Consider the following 15218-nt stretch of genomic DNA (forward strand, 5'->3'; position numbering starts at 1 on the left):
GCCTAAACCCCATGAGCACTTCAGGTTTTTTATTCTGAAGTTCCCAAGGCCTCTTAAACTGTGCCTCTGGCCATGTCCATATCTGCCCACCACTAGAAAGAGCTAAGCTACCTGATACCTACCTCATACATGACCCTGAAAGAGATCCATAGTGAGGCTTTTCTTGTCAAGGTCCACAGAGGTCCTAGTGCTGGTCCCAGGTCGGTTGCTCACCCCAGAATCCAGGTCTGCAGAAAATGCAATTGAGGTGGTTGCTCTCTCTGTTCAGATCAGCAGCCGTGGTGTGATGCCCATCTGCATCCAACAACTATTCAGTGTAAAACACAGAAACAGTCCTGTCAGCAAGCTTCTGCAGGAAGATTGACCAGAGTCTGAAGTGCCATAAGACCAGTATTGTCCTTGAATCTACAACTTTTAATACCCAGCTCAGTTATGAATAGTAGTTTCCGGGGCTGTTTTTTGATGAGGTTTTGAAGATATTCCTTAAAGGTGAAGATGGAGAGACTGAAGATAGGATGGCTATTTCGTGAAACACTGCTATTGGCAGCTCGATAGTCCTGTTCTTGTATGTATGTGAATTCATTCTGGTTTGCAGGACTTGTTTGGCTTAACTCACATAATTTCCGGGGACATTAGGTGGCACATGTTTATGTTCTGAGATGTGCATACATAGGGTTTTGGATTAGGATGGGTCTGTTCTAAGGGATCTTTATTCACTGAGGTTTCTGAAATTGCATTGGAGGGTTTTGCATTTACTACACAGAACATAATCTTATTACAAAGTTTATGGTCTGTTTAGGGAACAAATACGGTGATCTCTTCCTGAAACTTAAGACAGCTGTTAATGTTTGGTAATCTTTTTGTTACTTTTAATTGCCCATCAGATGCAGATTGAAATAATTTTGAGCAGCTCATCTTGTGATTTTGCTAAAGATTTCCCTTTGCCTTTTTACAAGGTCTGATACTGTTTTGATGGAAACACTTTATGTGGAGGCAGTAGCTTTTGGGAGTAGCTTTCTGTTTGGATAGAAAACAGTACAGAAAATCAAATAATGCTCTCTACTATCCTAATTCTTGTTAGCTCAGTTGGCCCCTATGCAAGAGGTCTCTTTGCTGAAGTGTCAAACACTTTGGAATTATTAAGTAGATATTAAGACTTCCATAAAAATTCCTGTGACTGTACTTGAGTCCTTCCAGTATTGTATGTGACAGGTTGGAGCCTGCCTACAGCACGCTGTCAGATGCTTACACATGTGGAACGTGCTGGGTAATTGTTTCGTGTCTCCTTCCATGAGCTGATCTACCTAAAGGGAAAAGTGGTTTTTTCTCTTTGCAGACAGGGCATTCATTTTTCTAGCTTGGGAAGTCAGTGTTTGGAGCTTTAAGCTTTTATTGTGGTTAATTCTTCCTAGTCATATTTTGAGCACTGAAGGACTTGTAAGACTTGCAAACACAGCCAGTAAGCCAAATATATCATACACAGTAGAACCGTTGTAAAGAAGAGCTTGAAGAAGCCAACAATGAGGAGCATTCTGGGTTTTATCTGGGCCATATACAATATTCTCTTCAGTCACTCTCACTTTTTAGAAGCATGTAAGAACACACAGAAATATAAAATAGTGCAAAAGCATGCTGGCAGCTTAATCACAATAAGGCTTATTACAGTAGAGTGCCAATCTATAGAGAACTGCTTGGTAATATCAGCTTCCTGTTAATTCCATAACAATCAGCTAATGGTGAAATGTTGATTTATTCACTGATTTACTCTTAGGTAGATTGAAATAATGGAGTAAAATGAGCCCATTTAGACTGGTTCTTAAATTGAATGCTCCTAATTGCATTTGAAAGAATAGACCATAATGCATTTGAGTATCCCAATGACCCTGCTAATCTATGCAATTAGTTACCTATTTTGGAAAGGAGACTAGCTTTCATGCAGATTTGTCTTAAAAACTAGAATATATTTTTCATATATTCTATCTCCATGTAAAATCTTCAGTTTTACTCTAGTACTAGTAGCTCTGTGTAAGCTTGCAATAGAACAGCTCAATTACTTTTTTATATTTCCATTTAATCATTGAACTAGAATTCTGAAATTTGCACATATTTGTTCTAGGTCACAGAGTTCAGCATGGGAGGGAATCCCAGATTACACATTCCATTAAAAATTATCAAAAGACCATCTGTCTTTCTTAGTGAGTTTCAATCATTCAAGAGCCTGAGGATATTTAGGCAAGAAAGGAGAAGTAAGAGAGAAAAGCTCTTGCAGTAAAAATCTGAGCAGGTCACTTGCAAGTTTTGAATGTTTCTAGAGGGGTAGAAGCTGATTGTAATTCTACAAGAATCTCCTGCTCCACTTAATATTTTTCACTCTCATATTTTTTGGAGAATCATCTTTAAAGAGATGTCTCAGCAAAGACTTGGTGAGCTCCTGGCTGTTGAAACTCCTGGCTATACTCCTGAATATTGAAATAAAGCAGATGAAGGAGGCAGGCTGGTGTTGGGGATCTGAGCACTGTGTCCAGTCAGCAAATCTTCTCCTTACCTGCATTCCAAGATGGCCATATTGCCAAGCAGGCACCATTTTAAATGAGATATCTGTGCTAAATTCTTCTGTGTGTATTGACATGATGATCCATTTTCGCATACAGCTGAACATTACCATATTGATAATGTGTGCGGCTGCAAATGAGAGTAATTGAGAGCATGAGTCTGTGCATCTCAACAGCCTGAAGCTGTACGCACCAGTTCTATCTGTTGGGTGTCCTCAAAGCTGAAAGACACAAACCATCCCTGTGCTTTCAACTGGGTGGGACTAGACCATTACTGTCTTCCTGCCTTTCTACGTTTAAATGTCAAATTTCTAGAGTTTTCAGAGTTGAATTAGCTTATGTTCATTTGTATGACTGACCTCAGATTTATGCAGCACTTTTGTCCTGATGAATGCATGCATGAAACAAGTCCTGGAAGATACCTCAGTCTTTAAAAGTAAACGTAATTCTCAACACCCATACAAGTAAAAGAGCTTTTAAAATGTGCTATATGGACTTCATATTATACGTTGATAATTTTGGATTCTTTCCCAAATAATACATATGTTTTCAGGTCATGAGGCAACTGTTATAGTAACAGACATTCCACACTTTTGAAACTTCTGAGAGAATCTCCTGCGAGAGGAGAAGTAAATGGTTTATCAGTCTCTTTGCAGGAAATACTTTGGGAAGAAACTATAGGAAGGACAGCAAAGAGGTCTGTAAAGCTAGTGGCACCATAACTGCTGCTAGTTTTCCTTTCTGAGCTCATGTAATCTCTGGAAAATAAGGGCAAGGCCTAATGTTGGGTTAATGAGTGACAGAAGGCACTGGATACATCTCTCCAGCTCTGGGTTAGCCTGAGAAATGTTCAGGTTCACCAGATTTTGTCAGCAGAGATATTCAAAGACTAAACAGAGAATAGTTAATAAGGTTTGCAGCACCATCAGCAGTAGAGGAGAAAAGGTCTACCCCACAAGAGATGCCTGATGGGTTCCACTAGGGATACAGGATGCTCTGTTCCCTTGAGATCGAGCACTATGCACACTCTTAGGAGGATATGAATGGTGGTAATAGTTGTCTGTCCTCCCTTTGAGGATCTTAGGACCCAATTTGGTGTCCTGTAAAGGGCTTGTCAGGAGTCCAAGCCCAAGGTGCTCCTTGCCAACTCGAACTCGCTGCAAATTAATTTGAAAACTTATTGAAATAAGCACAGAATGGCTGAAATTGGAAGGGACCTCTGGAGGTCATCTGGTCCAACACCCCTGCTCAAGCAGGGCTGCTAAGGGCTGGTTGCCCCAGCACTGTGTCCAGACAGCTGTTGAATATCTCCAAGGATGGAGACTTCACAGCCTCCCTGGGCAACCTGTGCCAGTGCTTGGTCACCCTCACAGTGAAAAAGTGTTTCCTGATATTCAGAGGGAACTTCCTGTGTTTCAGATTGTGACCATTGCCTCTGGTCCTGTCCCTGGGCACCACTGAGCAGAGCCTGACTACATCTTCTTTGCAGCTTTCCTTCAGGTATTTCTACACGTTGATGTGATCCCCATGAGCCTTCTCTGAGCTCTCTCAGCCTCTGCTCATAGGAGAGGTGCTTGAGTCCCCTAATCATCTTAGTGGCCTTTGACTGGACTTTTATGAGCATGCCCATATCTTTCTTGTATTGGGGAGCCCAGAAGTGGACACTGTACTTCAGTTGTTGCCTCACCAGTTCCGAGTAGAGAGGAAGGTTCACCTCCCTCGACCTGCTGGAAACACCCCTAATGCAGCCCAGAATACCATTTGCCTTCTTCGCCACACAGACACTTTAGTGGCTCATGTTCAACTTGGTGCCCACCAGGATCCCCAGATCCTTTCCTGCCAAGCTGCTTTCCAGCTAGTTCACTTACAGCCTGTAGTGATGCCGGTGGTTGTTCCTCCCCAGCTGCAGGGCTTCATGTTTCTTGTTGAACTTGTTGAGGTTCCTGTCAGCCCATCTCTCCAGCCTGTTGAGGTCCTTCTGGATAGACCAGTGTATCAACCACTCCTCTCAGTTCTGTATCCCCAGCAAACTTGCTGAGGGGGCACTCTACCCCATCATTCAGGTCATTAATGAAGATATTGAAAAGAATTTGACCCAGTATTGATCACAGGGATGCATTGCAAGTTAAAGGCCCCTAACTGGACTTGATACTACCGATCACAGCCCTCTGGGACTGTTATTACGGTTTTCAACTCACTTCAATGTTCATCCGGCCTATACTTCAACAACTTGTCAATGAGGATGTTAGTAGAGAGTGTCAAAATCCTTAGTGAAGTCAAGGCAGACAATATTCACTGTTCTTCTTTCATCTACCAAGCCAGTCATTTCATCATAGAAGGTTATGAAGTTGGTCAAGCGTGACTTGCCTTTGTGACTTCACCCTCACTACTCCTCATCTCCTTCTTTTCCTTTATGTGCCTGGAAATGACTTCCAGAATTACTTGTTCCATCATTTTACCACAGACTGAGGTGAGGCGCATTGGCCTGTAGTCCTCTGGGTTCTCATTTTGCCTTTTTTTTAAAGATAGGAGGTATAGCAGCAAAGGGACAGAAAATATGTACATAAGATAGATGGTTCCAATTTCCTGGTATCTGATGAAGTTCACCATAGTGTATTTAGAGACTACCAGCAGTTCAGGAGCTATTGTTGGTATAGTTAAGAGCTTCTGGGAAATGTATGAGGCCCTAGAAAATTGGGAATGGGCAAATTTTGTACTTGATTTTCAAAAGAAAAAGATGGAACCAGTCAATTTAACCTCAATTCCTAAAAACTACTGGAAGAAACACCAAAGCTGTTGTTGGGGACCGGTAAGGTACAACTAAGGCAAAATTGTCAAGAACAACTAATGTGGAATGAATCTAATATTTTTTGACAGTGTTGGCTGATAGGAGAGAATCAGTACTTGTCATCTCTTGACTTTTGTGGAGCTATTACACTTGACATCCTCATATGTAAGCTAGAAATCTCAGTTATGGAAAAAAATGTAGCAGAGAAATGTACAAAAATGCATTGTTTTAAGAATAGATACAAACAGTTTGCTGTAAAGATGAATAATTACGGCCAGCTAAACTACCTTCTCTGCAAAAACATAGAACTACCTCAGGACTTCCTCCCCATGGCAGATTTTCTTTCCTCGTCCAAACTAACATCTCAGACTGTTTCTTTCTGTCATTCCCATGGATGCTTAGCTATTTGATCAAGGTCAAGAAGGCCAGAAGGACCTCCTTCCATGCTTCACCACTGTGGAAAATGCAACTAAATTGCTTGTATTCTGTGATTTCAACCACATTCCAGATCTTTCTGAGTAAGATGCCCACAATCTAATAATTCTCTTTATCTACTTAAAACTTTTGGCCACACACTTGTTGGAATCAGTGCGTATCTTGATCCTTGAATCATCTTTCTGGCTTTGACAAATACAAGTGTCTTGTTCTCCAGATATCAATCTAAAATGGTGTTGCAAAGATAATTTAACAGAATCCCAGAATGGTTGAGGTTGGAGGTCATCTGGAGGTCATCTGCTCCAATGCCTCTATTTAAGCAGCACCACCTATAGCCAGTTGCACAGGACCACATCCAGACAGCTTTTGAGCATGTCCAAAGAGGTTGTCTGATTTTCTAGTTTGATGTTGACAGTCTCTGTATTTTTATATTGGCTTTCTGTTTTCATATGATGAAGAAAGCCTCCTTTTTTAAAGGCCCTTTAAGGTCTATCCTCACTTGACATATCTATCACACACTATCTCCTCCTATTGACATACAGTGCAAGACTCAATCTTCAATCTTGAACACTTTCAAGAAAAGCATCTTTGTGGAGTTTGTGGGTAAATGTTCCTCAGACTAGCAAAAATTCCCTGCAGATATATGCTAAGTTACTGGGACTTGCTCTTTGAAAATGAGAAGTAGATAATTAGGCAATGTTGCTGATAGGCAGAAAAGTATGTCAGAAAGGAAGGCTTCTGTGGGATGAGTGAATTTACTGGAGTGTGGCCTTAGGAAGGCATGAGTGGGAAAGAGAGTGGAGTCCAAGCTGAAAATGTGATCTGAGGAGTCCTGTGGTTCATGTGAGCCACTCAATTCTTCTTTGCTGGTTTACTTTCTTATCTTGCTTTTCCACCTCAAATTGAAGTCTGCTTTCCAAATGCACAGGGAAAACTGAAATTCAGAACAAGCTTTAGAGCCAGGTGTCACAGCTTCCCAGATCACTATCATCTCCCCACTCTGAATGCTCTCTCCTTCTACTGTTGAAAATATTTATAGTGAGCTTGCTTGTGTGAAGAAACCACTGCCTGTGAGGCACATCAATATCCACTGCACTGAAAAGCAGATGTGAGCTAAATTTTTGGACAATAGTCTTGAGATCCCATAGAGGCATCGTTAAATATATCTTGCCACATGGCCTATTTGAGCCAAGGGTGAGAGTGTGGAAGGGATTATTATTTTTATGCAGGAAGGTAAGGACTGAGAATAATAGTACTAATGCATATTGTCAAAAGCTTCCCTTCCAAAAAGAAGAACCTTTTGAATAACATATAGCTAGATGAAGGCTGCGACAGAAAATTCACACCAGGCACCAATTCGCAAGGGCAGGGGGAATGTCCTGCTTTTGCAGCCTTCAGAGAAATTTCTCTCCCAGCCTTCTCCATTGCCTGAACTGCTATCCCAGGCTTAGGCATGGATGACTAGAAGCCATGGGAACACCTTATCATCTTGTCTCCATGGGAAGCTTCAGTTCCTGCTTCCTAACCCCAATGCAGTCCCTTGGATTGCCCTCAGCTCCCCGGTATCACATGACATGACACCCCTACTGCTCCCTCAGCAGCTCAGTGCCTCCAGTCCAGGACTTCCTTGCTGATCCCTTGCCATTGCTGTGTCCCACTATGGTTGGTGGCTTTTCCCAGACCAGCACTCAGCTCAGCTGTAGCCAAATTTCTCATTGGGAATCAGAATGGCTGTTCCCATCACTTGATGTTGGCAGCTCTTTCCCAGTGGCCCTCTTCCAGTCCCCTCACTCCAGGAACATGTACAGAGTGGCCCCTTGCTTTCTGGGCAAGGGTCCCAAAATCCACATGGTCTCTGATTCTCCAGTTCTTGCTTTGCTTTCAGCAAAGCTGGCAGGAGACCACAGACTACGATAAGGCACACTGATTGAATGATATATTTAGTAACTTCACGGTACTTCTTGGTTCCCTCAGAATGTGGCTCCTTGGGATACTCTTCCAGCACTCCAGAGATTTTCTGTGTCTCAAGCCTGGATCTGAGTCCAGACAGAGTCTTGCCTCATCATCCCCTGGAGGACTATAGATGTCCTGGGTTTCTGCCCAGAAACAACTCTGCAGAGGTCTCTGGGGTGCAGGAAACTTGGGTGGGGACATTGGAAAGTGGTCCCCAATGTTTGGGAACCTGTATAGCCATTTGGTATCACAGGAAAGGCTTTGAGAGAGTCTTTCCTGATGTGATGGCTGTGCTAAGTGGAATACCTCTCCTCTTTTGCATGAGGGTCCTGTACCTCCTGACTGACACTGGAGTTTGGGCCTTTTCTTATCTAATCCAGTTATGAATGTGAAGCAGAAGATAGGAACGAAGTTGGAGGGTGCCACTGGGACATGGAAACAGGGTTAGCACAGCGGCCACTCTGTTTCTTAGCAAGGAAATGGGAAGCAACATAGAAAAGGCCTGTAGAACATAACCTAACTGTAGAATTTGTTCAAGGTGGATGGTAAGAGTAATCATGCTTTTGGGAAGGATTCCCAATATCCAGCTTTCTGCAGCGTAGGTAGAACTCTTACTTGTGCCTTTTTCTGCCTTAAACTTATCACTGTCCCAAGCCCGGATCTGGGCAAAACCTACACATTACGCCACATACTAGCCAGCAATGTTCAGTCCCCTAGCCCTTGTTGAGCTAGTCCCCTATAGTTTAATAAACAACAACAGTGTTTATTGGAGCAAGATGTGGCTGGCTGCTGGTAATATCATATCCAGTTTGTACAAATCTGCCAGAGAAGCATGGAAGCTGCGAGGATCTCTCCTCATGTAAATTCGTTGTCTGTACTTCCACAGCTGCATGCCAGATAGGGAAGACTTGTTTAAAATAAAAGTAGACGAGCCAGCCTTGCATCTGGTAGCACAGAGAAGGGACAAGAGGCCTCCAAGTAGTTTATTCCCTATAAAAGTCCCTTTCTCCAAGGCAAGCAGCTTCCAGATAGTTAATTCCCTGTAAAAGTCCCTTTGTCCTTTCTGTTGATCTCTCAGGTTTTTTGTTTTTTTCTTCAGTGTTAGTCAAACTAAGATTTTCATGTTGGATTCCCATGTGGTGCTATGGCATTCCCACAGCAATGGGGTTTGTCCAGAGGACACAGGCATTCCTGTCCTGCAGCAAAGAAGTGACCAGGATTCTGCACTGCAGCAAGCATGAGCTGCACAGCAGCAACCCTTAAACTGTACGTATGGGGTGAGCTGACAGATAGGTATGTCATATGTCACAGGAGATGTATGGACTGCCCCTGGGAATCACTCCTCTGCAGCACTCTTCTCCTGTGCCTTATGGTCTTTCTTGATCTTATCCACCCTTAAGGACAGTCTCTTCTCTACTGTTTCCACAGACTGGAGGATCCTTTGGGGATGAGGAAAAAAAAGTTCATTTTTTTTTAGAACAAACATCTCTGCAAAGCTTTCTGCAGATCATCACAGCTTGTCTCCTGCTAATTAATTATTAATCTGTTTAGAGCTGTAGGTATGTGTCGGTAACGTATCTGAGCACAGAAATTTGGACAGGCTGTATTTTTAAGCAAATCTGCACAGACTAAATGCCTGGCACCCCGCCTTGCTGCTCCCTCAGGGCTGGGGAGCTGATCGCTGCCTGTACCCTGGCTGCAAACACGGCTCAGGCTCTTACAAAGGCTTGAGGAGTTTTTCGGTCCAGACCCTTGTTGAACACATCCCTGGAGACATTCCAGGCCTGGCTGGACAGGGCTCTGAGCAACCTGATCTAGTGGAAGATGTTTCTGCTCATTGCAGGGGGGTTGGACTGGATGACCTTTGGAGGTCCCTTCCAACCCAAAATATTCTATCATTCTATGAATACTTAACCTGACGTTAATTATTCACACTGAGTTGGCTCCTGTGGGGAGGAGGTCGGAGGGGGTGAGGATGGCTTTCCTGGAGAGGTGCTGCTGAAACCCCACTCAGGGACCAAGAGGGTGGGAGTGGGTTTAGCAGAAGGAGCCAAGGGACAACTGGAGGAATAAAGAGCAGGCAGAGAGGAGGCGGGAAAACAAAATAAGTTTTTAGGCAGCCAAACCTCCTGCCCTTCGCTTACCTCAATGGCTCCTGTGGGTATTATTTTAACCAAGACCTTCAGGCACAACTGTCAAGTACAAATCTTTTTTCTTATGTGCTTAATTGAATTGAAAATTAAAAATGGACCAGCTCTGGCTCTTGACTGGACTTTTATTGCCAATGTTCAAAAAGGAAACAGATAGCAGCCTAAGGACAAATAGGTTTCTCACTCATCTCTTTGATATTTCTCAGAGTCGTGTCACCAGATGGGTGAAGCAGTGGCATTGTATGGTGTAAAATGCTGAGAAAGCCTTAAAGAATCACAGGCTTGATATAGATCCAATTATGCTCAGGAAGGTCTCCAGAGCCTAGGACCAGGATGTGTTATTCTAGCGTGCCAGAGCAAACCATAAGCTCGCCTGAGAGTGAAATACCAATGGGAAAAAAAAAAAAATCAGATTTCCATGATACCAAGGCAATCTGGGAGGAGAGAGAGTGCCTGGGAACAGTGTGTTACAGGGAGTTCACGTCTGGAAGAGAGCTGTGCTAATGATTTCCCAGTGGGTGGAACTGGAGAGGAAGTCTTATCTCCAGACTCCTCAGAGATAGTCAGTGGGAAACCACCGGTTCCAAAGCCAATTTTTCTGACTAATAGAAGTGCGAAAGTCACAGATATGGTATGTGTTATGGGTCAGAGTTTAAACACTTTTCACCAAGCCTGAATCATAACTGCATTAAGTCAGGCAGAAAACCTCATAGGGAATGCAAGGATAATGACAAAAATATTAGGAAGAGAAATAAAAGATGCAATCCAAGGAGTTACCCAACCATCTGAAATCTTACTATATTTGCTTCTGAGAGAAGTGTTCTATTACGGCACACAGACAAGGATACATCATTGGTTAAAGTAAATCAGCAGGGCTCTTCTGAAGCCAGCAAAGCCATATTGATTTACATTGTTTGATGGTCTCTGCTTGAAAATTCATCATTGTAACAAATACTATAAAACTCCAGGTTTGTCACTGGAGGAGAGCCTGTAGGGATGACAGAAAGGAATCATCCTTCCTGCTTGAATGAAAAGATTACTCAAGTGGGAAACTGTCTTGCATCAGTCTTCCTTCAGGATATGATGCCACAGTGTTATGAGGAAGAGTAGTTTGGGCAACAATCCTGAAAACCAGCTGAGCAGCCAAAAAACAGGAATGTCTGGCAGCTGTGAACATTGAACAGGAAGGAATGGCAAAAAAAGGGGAAAAAAAAGAGGGGTTGTAAACAGGACAAATGTATGAATGTTTTACTGTCTGTATGCTCACTGCCAAAGAACCGCATGGATGGATGTCTACCACAGGGCTAGCAAAAGGTGATTGGACAGCTTTCAGGCAGTCTGGATAAGGAGCATGGTGGCATGGTGAAGCCCGGGACTCACCTGCAGAGGGAAGTGAAGGGTTAAACACTTTTTTAAACCCTGTTTTAGGCCAAAAGAGGAAGGTTGATTGGAGATTTGGGCTTGGTAGGAACCAAGAGCTGACTTTCTTGTTCATGGCTTGTTTTTGGAGGTAGGGAATTCCTCCAGGGAATGGTCTGCACATGTGTTTGGGAAGGCTACATGCTTGGCCCCAGCAGGGGCTTGCCATGCTCCAGAGTCCTGCAAGTTATCAGCAATCTGGTAAACATGTCCTGATACACACCCTGTTTCTATTAATACTGCCTTTCTTTTCACAAACAGGGTTCAATTCTTCCTTTATCTCATTGTCTGAGTGGGGACTGTTAGTAAATATGATCTTTATACATTTATTATACTCCACAGGAGACTGCTTTATACTCTGGTGCAATTATGCACAATGGAGGGAGTACAGAAGCTAAGCAAGGAGTTTAGAAGCTAAGCAAGCAAAATCATGTAGGAATCCACAGAGCTTGTTTTTGCTGTGGCAAAACCAGCAAGCTCATAATCAACATTATTTATTATTCAAAAGATCTTCCAAGCCACTTGCATCAGCTATACAATGCTGGGGGAGGACAATCTCCTCCTATCTTCTAAGACATTTAGCAGGTGGTTCATGTTTTATGAATAGACAAATCACCACATATTCTTATACATACACACACACATACATCAATGTATGGGCACGTGCCTAAGCTTAAGTAGTGCATGTCTTAAGTCTGAAGTACTATTGTATCATGGGCTTTTTGATAGGGAATTTGCTTTGGTTGCTCTTTTAAAACTTCGGCAAGTTAGTTTTTCCATCTCTTTTCTCTTGCTATTTACCTTAATGTCTGCCTTCTGAAACATATCTGTTGATCCTTCATCAGCCCAAACTGCCTCCCCCCTCCTTTTTGATGTGCCTATAGGAATTTGTGTTTTTAAAAACAGAGCAGAATTTATGGCCTGTGATCTGATAAAGAGACTCTGCAACAGTCTTTACTTTTGACACAGACAGCCTTTATTTTTCCACCTATAAAATTCAGGTGCAAAATGTCAGTTGCTTCACTGCAAGGCTTGATTTCCCAACTTTGATTAAGTCTTTGGAATGGGAGAGTCTTGTGAAGTGCACGGTGAGCCAAATTGGCCTGGGCAAAAGAAGTATGTTTTAATGTGGTCAGACTGATTGAAGTAGCTGAGGTTGCACAAGTACTTTAAGATGGTACGGGGCTTTGCAGCCAGATCCTTCATACTACAGGATTTCTCCTAAAAGTAAGGAAATGCAGGAGATTATTTGCTCAGCTGGCTGACTACCAAGCTTAACTGAGCACACACTTCAGCTTAATTGTCTTCAGTGCAACAACCACCTTACTCAACGCAGAAATACAAGGGTACTAGAAAGTTATGCAGCCCCAAAGGTAGAATTCTCACTGGCTGTTAACTAAACAAACAGGCATGCAGGCTTCTTACTTCTTTTTTTTAAACAGTAGTGTTATAATATGATTTGTGTATTCAAGACTGAAAATGAAGCTGGAATCCTTGGAGTGTTTCAGTGACTCAGCCAGTGTAAAGGATCTGTCATGTCGTCCTGAGGATATGACAGTAATTTATACTAGTATGGATGTGATGACAGCGAGCCACATCCCGCAGACCCTACTGAGACAATACACCCCTTTTGCCAGAGGAGATCTGCGAGAGCGATAATGATAGTCCTAGCATCCGAATCTGTAGCAAGTTGGCACAAGCCCAAAACAAATCTGTAGATGCTTCCTTTATAAACCCTTGTATCAAATTGGATCTGTGGGTGGAAGAGAACAGAGGGCTGGATCGTGATCCAAAAGATGTGACCGTGGCTGGCTGTAGGATCCGTTTTGAATGCTGGCTCACAGGGGAACCACAGGAGGAAAGCATCTCCCTGCCCCTGGGGCCCTTTCCATGGGGCATCCCATGTGGGCCTTGGCAGGCCCCAGCCTTCAGCTGCAAGTGCCTCTGGTGCCTGCTCCTCTGCAGCACAGCTGGTGGTCAGCCCCTCTGAAGGCTCAGCCTGGCAGCCTGCTCATATTTTGTCCCGGTTTTCCTGGGTTTCAAAATCCTTAGCCTTCCGCAGAAATGTCTGAAACGGTGGGGGAGCTTTTCTCCTCACCAGCTAACTTTTCAGTTTTGCTCTTTTCATAAGGGCTTCTCCCTGGAGCCCCTCACCAAGACTGCAGAAAAATCCCAAACAAACAATTTATTTAATTTAATTCACTTCTTACCCACTAGCTTCAGAGCCACGTGCTGGGCATTCACTTATATGGCTGTATGGCCATAGTCTCATTTACCTAACTGAAGGGCTTCACAGTCAACCACAAGGGTTAACATGTCTGGTAGCCCACCTCTGCCACTGTGCTGTTCATAACCCCACAGTATGTACATATATATATATATATATATATATATATACACACATACGCACACCCCTATATGTATATTTTGTGTATATGCTTGTATATCTACACAGTTTGGATATAAAGAACTCATCTGGTCATTCTAAAACATGGAGAACAATTTGGACCCCAGAATTGCTTTTTTATCTGAATGCGTTGTAGTTTAATTTAGGGTGCAAATTCATCCTGAATGACTATGTGGCATGACCACAGGGTGCACTCAGCTGTTCACTTTTGAGGATAAAAAGCGTCAAGAGACATCAATCAAGCTTTCCTAGTGACTTTCCACTCACATCAATCTTCCATATTTTTATACATGCTCACAATGTACAGGGTTTGAAAAAAGAAAAATTGCAGAGCAAGAGCTATACAGTGGTATGGCTCCAGTTGCAATTAATAGCTTAAGAATTTACACAACCATCATACCAATGTACATATGTGTAGATTTTAAATCTACTGCATACAGTGAAGTTTTGGGCATCACCAGAAGGAAAGAAAAGGGAAGCCATTAACTGTTCCAGAGTCTTCATTTTGTAGAATTGGTAGAGAAGAAAGTGAAATTTGATCCACGTTTGGTGAACATGCTGATATTCATTATCTAGAAAAGTGACATATTATCTCTTTCTGAGTGTTTTTAATTCTCACAGAAACTTACTTTCCTGTACATTATTAAATGTACAGTGAGGCCTCTGCCTCACGGTGAGGCCTCTGCCATCCGCACTTATCAGCTAGTTTCAAGGGGTGCCTGCTTTCCTGTATTTCTGTCATTTAGCTTGCTATCTGAGTCTTGGTAGCCCTGTTGAGAGTTAACCCCCTCCACTGGCATGGCTCTCAGGGTCACCAAAATTTATAAGCTTTCCCACCACCTCCAGATGCTCTTCCCTGGGAAGTATCATCCTACATATATATATATGTATATATAGTATACACACATAAAACTTGGGAGCTCTGGGAAGGCAACAGTCTCCGTGACCTTGCAAGCACAAAGCATGTGATGTAAGTGGGAACTCCTGAAAGACTCCCGCAAGATTTGTCCCATGTGGATTACATGACATGATTATATACATTAAAGTGTTCAGAGTTTAAAATAGACTCCAGATGCTTTTTCCTGCCCTTTCCTCCCACTCAGCTTGACTTTTCCCCAGTTGATTGATTCTCATAGTTTATATTCAGAGATTCAGTATTTTGCTTACTTACTAGATCAGCCTTTCTTGGCACACCAAAATCTGCCTTGTAAGCCTGGGGAAATGCAATATCTTCTGCTGAGAAGCTGCAGTGTATCAGCATGGGATGAGCAATCAGAGTGCGAGTGTTCAGCTGTACTCAGACCAGACAAGCTCTGGGTTTTATGAAGTCAGCAGGAGTTTTCCCAACATTCCTGAAAGTACAGAATCAGGTAATTGTCGGGAAGCACTGACAAATGCAATCTATCAAAGAAATTGAAATTATTCTTTCCGTTATGATTTTGTTTTCTTTTCACTTTTTTTTTCTTTTTGCGTGTTTTTGAACATTCCCTAAAACATGAAAATTTTAGGCTGCT

The sequence above is a fragment of the Streptopelia decaocto genome, assembly GCF_964273445.1.
Source record: "Streptopelia decaocto genome assembly, chromosome: 1".
NCBI classification, from domain to species: Eukaryota; Metazoa; Chordata; class Aves; order Columbiformes; family Columbidae; genus Streptopelia; species Streptopelia decaocto.